Consider the following 10321-nt stretch of genomic DNA (forward strand, 5'->3'; position numbering starts at 1 on the left):
TTACTAAACTTTAGTAAATCAAATAGTCTTAACGAGCTTTGTGGTGGACATGACCAGTGCACAAGAATGTGTACTCGATCCCTTTAGTCCTTCACTTGACTCACACATCCATGTGAACAAGTAATTAGTCTTGATTTTCCAATGCTTGAAAGTTCTCATTCATCATACTATTCAACTTGCATGATTCCAAGTTTCGGTCCAATTGAAACTTGGGTGATGAGGAACTTTCCTGATTTGGTAAATTCAGACACTACCACAAATGAAAGAATCAAATCCATTTTCCAATATTGCTGTCAGTGGAATCATATAAGCAATAATTTTACAAAAATGCCATTGTAAGGATACTTCAAATAAATAAAATTAAATAATTTTCTTTTATTTTAAAACTTTGCGGAAAAACTTATCCTTACAATCCACATGGAAAATTGTTGTTATCTATTCCTTAGCAATATATCATAACTTCTTAAGCAACTGCTCAAAATTCTGATGCGATCGAAATCCACCTTCGCGATCAGAATCAGCATATACTTCCTTTAAGATTTCTCTCTATTCTTTGATTCTTAAAACATCAACATGTGACCCAGTCACATCATGTAATGAGGATCTCATAATAGAACTTAACAGAGTTAGATAATGGGCTCTACCTGATGTAGAGTCAAACTTATTGACTTTAACATCCTTAGGTAAATTTGGCAGCTTTGCAATCAACGCCCCTTCCTTTGGCAAAATAAACATATGGACCCTTTGGTAGTGGGACTATCTCAGACTTAGCCTTTCTCTTTACCATTTGGTCAACCGGGTTGACTATGGTTAATCCCTTTCCATTGGGAAGAGAATGCTTTTTCTGGATTTCCAGTGTCACTGTCCATAAAGTTTTTGGGAAGTTGATCTTCTAATCAAATTTGCTTTACTATCGTTCCAAATCATTGCTGATTCAGCAGCACCAAGCAAATAGATATGATCATTAAGGTTCATGTCATAGTCTGTTTCATAGTAGTCCCAAAGGAACTCACTATGTGACTTAGAAAGTGATTGAACATCCAACTTTCTCAAGACTTTGACACCCAACTCTCCCGGCTTGTCAATATGTGACTTCATCTCTAAGATGTGATCACACATAGACCTTGCTTGCCATTAGGGCTTGAGTGACCTTGAACTTGTGGGTTAAGGAGAATAATTGGAGGAGGTGGAGGAAGAGAAGTGTGACTTCCATGAGGCAAACTCGGGAAGTCATATTCATTAGGAAAGCTTGGTTTTGGAAGATCATTGTTGTTTAAACCAGACATCAACAATGGGAGAAATTCACGTAAAGTTGATTTAAGTCCTTAATATAACACCCAATATGATATATTAAGGCTAGGACCCAACAAACTATTTTATAACATGGAAGAGGGATGCCGTAATCCAAGCTATAAAATATTTGAAGGTAGGTGAATGACGATTCACCAATTTCCACCAAGATAAACAAAATGTATTATTAGGTTTTAATTGGTTTTGAAACTCCTAGATTCTTTTGAGATTCATTGAACTTTTCAATGGCATGTTTCAATCTCGAGTGTGCCCTTCAGGTTTTGTGACTGGGATGCCGAGGATCACAAAAGAAGGTGTGAAGTAACCATGCAAATATACTTGGTACCCTTAATATTTACCCCTCAATCGATGTGCCGGTTAACCACACACGCTCTAACGATACTATGATAAACATTAAGTTACCCTTTACCTACCTTGTTAAGTCCAGGTTAGTATGCCGGTTAACCACACACGCTCCACTAACAGCTTAAACAAAGTGCAAAGTGTAATTTCATGGATTAGCACCTTATTCACATTTTCCTAAGTAACTAAGATTGGGAATTTATAAAAAGTTTAGTTACTTAGTATTTATCATTAATACTTTTAATGAAGGGAGAATTATAGTCCTTGTCCTACCTGTTCGGCTAACGACCCTCCACCAGTCAAGGAAGCGGTGGGTAAGAGTGGACACCCATTAAACTGCCATTTTATAGGCAGTAACCTTATACCCCCTTATAGACCGGCTTCGTGAATGAGGCCTACTAATGGTAAGACGACTTGCTCTTATACATATAATATATTAAAATTTTAATATTATAATAGTATAAGGGTGTATTTTAGACATTTAAAATACTTGGTGGTTTAATCTATTAATTAAACTATATTCTTAATTTAATTAAATTTAAACCATGTCATTATGGAATTATTAATTCTCTTTTAATTAAACACTTTAATTATCTATTAATAAAGTCCATAAGAGTTAATTGAATTATTCAATAAAACATCATAATTCCAATTATTAAATTCAAAATTAAAACCATTTAATTAATTGTTTAAGTTATGAACCCAAGAGTTTTAGAATTCAATTCTTTTTTTTTTATCATAAAAAAACTTTTTCCAAATTCCAAAACTTGAGGGCAAGTTTTGTAACTCTTGAAAACTTTTGGATTCCATAACTTATGGAGTTAAATACTTGTTTTATGATGAAACTTTTCATGTTCCATAACTTAAGAACAAGTTATGGAATTCTTTAAAACATTAAGACCAAGTTTTGTAACTCTATAAAAAACTTTGAATCAATTTTTTTAAAAACCTTTTCATATCCATAACTTATGGAGGTTTCAAAAAACTCTTTAGATCAAACTTTTAAAACTAATAAAATAATCATATCATTTTATCTTTTACTAAATTTGACCTAATTCAACTCATATAGCAAATGATTCAAATTTTACAAATAATTAGTTTTTCACAAAAACAAGTAATTATCTTAAAATTTGACAAACGTCATGTTTTTTTTTCTTTTTTTTCCAACATTGAAAATAAAACATTTGCATCAATATAACAGAAAACAACCCATGGCTCTGATACCACTGTTGGGTTTTGAGCATTCTAACACTCCTATGGTGTACATGCAACCCTATAAACCTTGGATCTATGTTTTCTCTATTATACATGAAAATATTAACTATTCCAAGGTTTCATCCTAACTAGCATATTATGAAGCACCTATACTACAAAGTTCTAGTTAGATGACATACCTTTTGATGTAGCTTGATGTCTTCAAGCTTTAATAGCTTAGCCCCAATAGTGTGGAAGCCTCAAATAGAATCACAAATCACCAAAACACCTTGGAAGAACTTGAGAGAATATGTATGCACACTAAAATCGGCCCACTCTTATTTTCACACACTTGTGCCAATTTTGTGAGCCAAGGACCCATTTATATATTATGGAGGATTAGGGTTACATCCATGTAAACCCTAATACCCATGACCTTTCATTTACATAGGATCCATGGGTTAAAAGCTCCATGAACCATCCATGAAAGCTTAGCCCAACCTAAATGAACTTGGCCCATTCCATATATATAAGAGTCCATATTTAATTAGTTCTTTTTGATCACTTAATTAATTCTAAATTAATTCTTGATCAATACTAATTAAATAATATGATTCCATATTAATATATTAGAACTTATAATATATTAATATAAATCATAAATATACTATTCTCAAAAGACTATCCATATAAATTGTGCCGGTGAAGTGCAACCCAAACGGACCATGCCGGGTCGGGTCAAGTACATACCAAATATAGTTATGGACTTAGACATTAATCCAACAGAAACATCTTCAAAACTCAATAACATCAAGAGTGTACGGCCGTACACTCTATCTATGGTCGTACACCCTTGTTAAGTCCCTAAGATAAGGCTTTAAACACTTGCTAGGTGCTAGTTAACCATTAAAACTCTTGAACCCTTGAACCCCTTTGATTTAAGACCCAAAAATACATCCATCTTGGAGGGTGTATGCCCGTACACACTTGGTGTGGCCATACACACCTCAAAACACCCCATTCCCTGTTCCTTGTTTGGTTGTGGGCTTAGGGCAGATACACACAATCGATTGTTTGTTTACTCTGGGTTTTATATAACTTTTATCCATTTAGTACTCATAGAAAGGATTGTAGAGTCCTTTTTACTTATCTTTCATCAAAGCAGGAAATATAGGATTTTCTGGAGGAACTGGCAAAGTTTTCTAAAAGAACTTACAACTTACATTACATCACTAAAATCTTATGAACTCACCAGCTTAAATGTTGATCTACTCTTTCAAAATAACTTGTAATCTCAAGAGACTAGTAGACAGGTACGCGCACTGGGATTCAGAAGATGAAGCATAATAGTTTCATGTCTTGTTTTGTTATTTATTTATGTAGTCTATGTTATGTGAACCACATACTTTGTAAACACTTTCTTTCTAATAAAATGGTTGTTTATTACTTTGATTACTATGATGCATGACTTGTGATACTAAACATGACGTCCTCCGCCCTCTAATGTTTCCGCCGTTCTGGTTTTGGGGTGTGACAGATTGGTATCAGAGCATTGTTTATAGTGAACTAAGTATATCAACCGATAAAAGATATACAACTATAAATACAATGGGGCCGAAGTGCTCTGGATAATAATATATTCTAAATATATAACGATACCTTATAAAAGTATACATACATGCTTATACATATATACATACTAGAACAAGTATCACAAGAAGAACGGAACAAAAGTATTTAAAGGTTGAACACTGCGGTCAAACCTGGACAGTTATGTAATCATAGCTAGGATCAATATAGCCTGATCAACTATATTCATTCGAGATGTGACCGACATGTGTTTGGGAGTGATGTGGTATTGCAATAGTCTTAAAACTTACCTAACTCTATTCAAAGGAATTCTAGATCAGAACATAAGGTTAAGATACTATAGGAGTATTTTATGATACTATAACAAACAACAAGTTTAAAACATACCAAGTACATTACATTAAAATACTATAGGAGTATTTTAGGCACTATATAAATAACTTATGTGATAACTTAAAAGACCCTTACAGATAGGTCTATAATTTTGCAATGTATACTCCCAAGGTTTTATATAATTGAGATTTTAAAGACTTAGAATTTGTGATCTATGCTTCACTACCTGTTCCTTGTTTGGTTGTGGTTTTGGAGTAGGATCACTTATTCGAAGGTCTATTTAATCTTAAATTATATACAACTTGTATACATTATGCAATTATAGGAGGACTCGGTAAGGATCACCCCATAATGTTTCACTTGAATCTCATAGACTCTTTAGACACTTCCATTCTCGCACGACAAACCCAGATAGATGTAACCACTTCCTCATAGCAGTCAACAGAAGAGTCAAAGAGGAACAAGAGCAGGTTCATGAGAAGTTTTCAAAGAAGGATCAGCCGAAGTAACCAAAACGTCTTATGTATCACACTAATAAATAATAATCTTGTTTAAACTTAATGAGCTAGTGGAGACACTACTCACACTATGTGTTAGGATTATTTTCTTTTCATGCAACTGCTAATAGTTATTCAGGTCACAGATATTCATTCGAGGATATCCATTTCTAATTCATAAAGTTTATTTTGTATAGACTCATTTATGAATTGTATCCAGAACCCTATGAAAGTCAGAACCAGATACACATAGAACTAGGATAACATTGTCTTTTAGCTTTCGACTTATATCCACTGCTATAGACTTATTCCATCTCGTCTTTGTATTCTTTTAGCAAAGATGCCTCCTCGCAGATCAAACATGCGCACTACTCCGATAACTCCAACTCAACCGCCACTACCTCCTCCACAGTTCGATATTGCTGCTCTTCAAGAAGCAATATCATCCACATTGGCAATTGCTCTAGCTCACATCGGCGAAAGTGGTACATTCAGATCTTGTAGCGGTACCCACTTAACCAACCCCAGAGTTACTCACGAACACCCGAGGGAGTGTTCGTACAAGGACTTCATCAACTGCAAACCCAATTCCTTTAATGGAAATGGTGGAGTCATTCATCTAATGCAATGGTTTGAGAAAACAGATTCGGTCTTCGCAATCTGTAAGTGCCCAGAAGGGAGCAAAGTGAAGTTTGCTGCCTGCAACTTCTCCGACAGAGCCCTGACATGGTGGAATAGCCATGTTAAGTCACTGACCCTATCAGTGGCTAACTCAATAGGTTGGGAGAACCTAAAAGAGATGATGTTGGAAGAATACTGCCCGAGGAGCGAAGTTCAAAAGCTGGAACAAGAACTATAGGAGCACACGATGGTCAGATCAGACATAGTGGCCTACACTGACAGGTTTAGCGACCTGGCAGCACTATTCCCCGGGATGGTTACCCCGAAGAGCAAGAAGATAGAAAGATACATCTGGGGTTTATCTGCCCCGATTCAAGGAGATGTACTGTCTTCTAACCCAACCACATTCGATAGTTCCAAACGCCTGGCTCAACGGCTCATTGACCATGGAGTCCGCCATGGCGTGGAAGTCCACGTTCCCGAGCCATCAAAGGGAGAGGACTATAAACGAAAGTCGGGGAACAAGAGGAAGAAGAAGCGAACAACACACAAAACCCCGTAGGAGCAACAAACGAGTACTATATACGCCGCCACAACACCTGCCAGTCGATATGCTGGAACTCTCATGAAGTGTGGAAAGTGAAACTACCACTACACCGGAGTATGTCGGGAAATGCAGTGTTTGAACTGCCACAGAAAGGGACACTGATATTGCCATATTTATACATATTTTTAGGCAATATTTAAGTACATTTTTATATATATTTTGGTCATTTGCATAGAATAATGGTACTTATAAGGTTAAATTATATTTTGCAGCCAAAAAGAAGACATTTTGAAGAAAAGGGACTAGAAGCGTTAAAGGATGGAACTTTGGAGGTTGAAGGCTTGAAAGACAAGAAAAACACCCAAAAAAGACGTACTCACGACGTGAACAGTTGATGGTTCACGACGTGAGTGGAAAGAGTTAGAAGATAAGCATCCGGGTGAAGGAATCCTTGACGATCACGATTACCTCGAGTTCACGACGTGAGTTTTACATTCTCACGACGTGAACGGTGGTTTTGGAGAAAATATATATACCCTTATCCATTACGATTGGGGGACTTTTTGGCTGGCTTAGAAGGGTTCCTGGAGACGAAATTCAGAGGAGAAGAAGCTCTGGGAGCTGGTTTTAACACCAAGGAAGAAGAAGTTCATAATTTGGTTTATAGATTGGTACACTTAAACATGTCCTTGATTATAGTTTTTGTTTATTTAGCTGTTAGTATGTCCAGCTAAATCTAGCTGCTTCTGTTAGCTAGATGAAGCTGAAACTCATGGTTTTAATGTGTTAGACTTGACTTTACTTGTTGGTGATACGCTTGTGTTGATTGATTTTACCTAGCATGCTTGAATTAATTATTTGATTGCTTTAAATTCTTGTTCTGTGTAGTTAGTGAACACAAATCTGCATGAATTTGAATACCTAATAATATAGTGAACACTAGTTATTAGAGCTAAGATCAAACCAATCTTAGATAAGTAATTGAATCATTGAATTAAGCTGTGTTAGAGAACTCATATTATGACTGTAATTGTGTTTTGATTAATCAATCTTTCATGGCTCCAATCTTATTTAATAATTGATTCTGTGTTAACTATTGTATGACCATACATAGATTTACATGAATTGATTAATAATTAGTAGATTTAGAACTAAATTGCTAATACTTCTTAATTTGGTAACCAACAGTAGTAGTCCTAGCTAATGTATAACCATCGAGTGAAAGCGGATTCGAACTAACAGAAGTGTTTTGTTTATTGATTGAGTTTTTGTTAAAGAATTAAGTTCATCTAAACTTGCAAAATTAGATAAAAACCCCTTTTTATCTCGTTAGTAATTAGGTTAGTTTAGTAGTAAATAAATTAATTACTCAACACCGTTCCCTGTGATCGACACCCGACTTACCAAACTATTCTATAATTCGACTAGGTACACTGCCTAGATGCATTTTAGTTAGTTAGTTAGTTAGGTTATAAATTATAAAATTAGTGGGTACTATCGTGCACATCAAGTTTTTGGCGCCGTTGCCGGGGAACAGCTTAGTTTATTACTTATTTATTTGCTTTAGATTAACCTGTACTTTTTGTGGGATAAAACCTGCAAAAAGTTTATTTTCCATCAAGGTTTGAAATTTTTTTTTCATCTGTTACAGGACTCACGGCGTGAATCTTAAAGATTCACGACGTGAGAACTGTGATTTTTAGTTTTCTTTAGTTTTTAGTTTATTTTTCTATTTTAGTTCGTTTTTACGTTGTTATTCTGTTTAGTTTGCAGGAGTTCATGACCAGAGGCTCTAACACACCTTTGGTGCCACCACTTGAAGATCCGGAGTCAGCCCTTCACAAAAATAAGAATAAGAACGCGAAGGAAGATCACACGCCAAAGAAGACGCCATTGCAAGAATTAAAATCAGCCTTTTCAAGGAAATCGGGAAAGAAGACAGGAGAGTCAAGTTCAACCCCAAAGGATAAAGGCATAGTTGAAGAACTTGATCCAGTTTCTAGTCCACACGAATCAGAATACGAGTCAGACCCAAAATTTGAAATATTTGCAAGTGAGCCCGAAGACAAGCAAGAGGACGAAATGGCAAACATTGAGGAGATGTCCATGGGAGCTTACAAGAAGCGGATCCGAGAGGATGTGGGTCCCGGTTTAGTCAAACCCGCAATACCTGCCACTGCCACATTCGAGCTGAAGGGGCACATCTTGAATGCACTGAAGGATATCCCATTTTATGGGAAGGATCATGAGGATGCTTTCAAGCATCTCGATGAAGTCAATGACATTGTGGGTTACTTCAATGTCCCAAATGTCAATAGAAACACCGTCTTGCTCAGGATGTTGCCCATTACTTTTAAGGGAGCTGCTAAAGAGTGGTTAAAATCACTTCCACCGGGTACGATCACCACTTGGGCTCAAATGCGTGAGCAGTTTCTTGACCAATTTTGCCCACCATCCAAGATAGCTAAACTCAAGAAGGCAATAGCCAACTTTGAACAACAACCGGGGGAGTCATTATACGAAGCATGGGAGCGTTACAAAGGCTTGATCAGAAATTACCCTCAACATGATCTTAATGTTCAACAAGAGATGTCAATCTTCTATGATGGGGTCAATGTTATGACAAGACAACTCCTTGATTCTCAAGGACCTTTGACAAAGAAAAATCCAAGGGAGGTCAAGGAGCTGATTGAAGAATTCGTGAAGCACTCTCGTGAGTACCACAACCCTAAGCAAGATGGAATCAAAGGAAGTGGAGGTGCACAAACTGAAGAAATAGCAGCTATGATGGCTATGCTGAATAATATGGACCGGAGGTTAACGCAAATAGACCAATCAATTCATGCTATAAGAGTTGGTTGCGAACGGTGTAATGGTCCACACTTAACCAAGGACTGCAATTTGGATGAGTATGGGAATAAAAAGGCTCAAGTATGCTACTCGAGTGGGGACAAGTACGATGAAGACTGGAGGAAACCGAAGAAAGAATGGCTGCCATATGAAGAATACAAGAAGCAAAAGGAAGAGAAGTATAGGCAAACAAGCCGAGGCTTCTACCAAAAGGAGCACCCACCAGCTGAGAAAAAACCCGATCTAGAGACCATGTTAGTTAAGTTTATGGAAGCTTCAGAAAAGAGACATGAGGCTATTGATTCTGCTATTGATGAACAAAGAACTTTGATGAAGAATCATCACACAATGATGGTAGAACAACAGGCTTTAATAAAAAATCAACAAGCCTCCATCAAAAATCTTGAAGTGCAACTTGGTCAACTTACCACTTTGGTTCATGAGAAGATGTCCCCGAAAAATCCTGAAAAGAAGACCCAATCTCACGTAATGGCCATCGATATTGAAGAAGAGGCAATTTCTGAGTTCCTGGAAGCCTTGGAAGAAGAGCCACAACAGCCCGATCTAAAGCCAAAGGAACCCAAGCTCGAAGATCATAATGCTGCTGAATTAACGAATTCACGACGTGAGCCATATCCGCTCACGACGTGGGCCCGTCCTGAACAGAAAAATCCTGAATTTATTCCGACATTTCAACCACCTTTGCCGTTTCCTTCTCGAGCTGCCCTTAGTCCACTGGAAAGAGAGCATATAGAGTTTATTAAGCACGTGATGGGTATCCCGATTAATACTCCCTTTGTCTAGTCGTTATCCAAAATTCCCGAATATGAAAATTTTTTATAAGACTTGATAGACACTTGTCAGCAACTAAAGAAGAATTCTAAAGTTATTCTAAGTGAGCAAAGTTCAAGGGCTGTATTGGGAGACATACCTAAGAAGATGGGAGATCCTGGACGCCTCACTCTTCCATGTGAGTTTGGGAACAATACGAAGGTTTATGCTTTAGCCGATTCTGGGGCTAGCATAAATTTGATGC

At 36.8% G+C, this 10321-nt stretch overlaps 1 non-coding gene across 1 annotated transcript; it reads right to left on the reverse strand.

The window, feature by feature from the left end:
• Positions 1 to 8901: 8901 nt before the first annotated feature.
• LOC145168186 (small nucleolar RNA R71) lies at positions 8902 to 9008 on the reverse strand. The gene has a single exon (XR_013741758.1). It is a non-coding gene; the product is annotated as a small nucleolar RNA R71 (small nucleolar RNA).
• Between the last annotated feature and the right edge of the window lie 1313 nt (positions 9009 to 10321).

The sequence above is a fragment of the Lactuca virosa genome, chromosome 3 (assembly GCF_052849685.1).
Source record: "Lactuca virosa cultivar CGN04683 chromosome 3, Lactuca_virosa_CGN04683_v6, whole genome shotgun sequence".
NCBI classification, from domain to species: domain Eukaryota; kingdom Viridiplantae; phylum Streptophyta; class Magnoliopsida; order Asterales; family Asteraceae; genus Lactuca; species Lactuca virosa.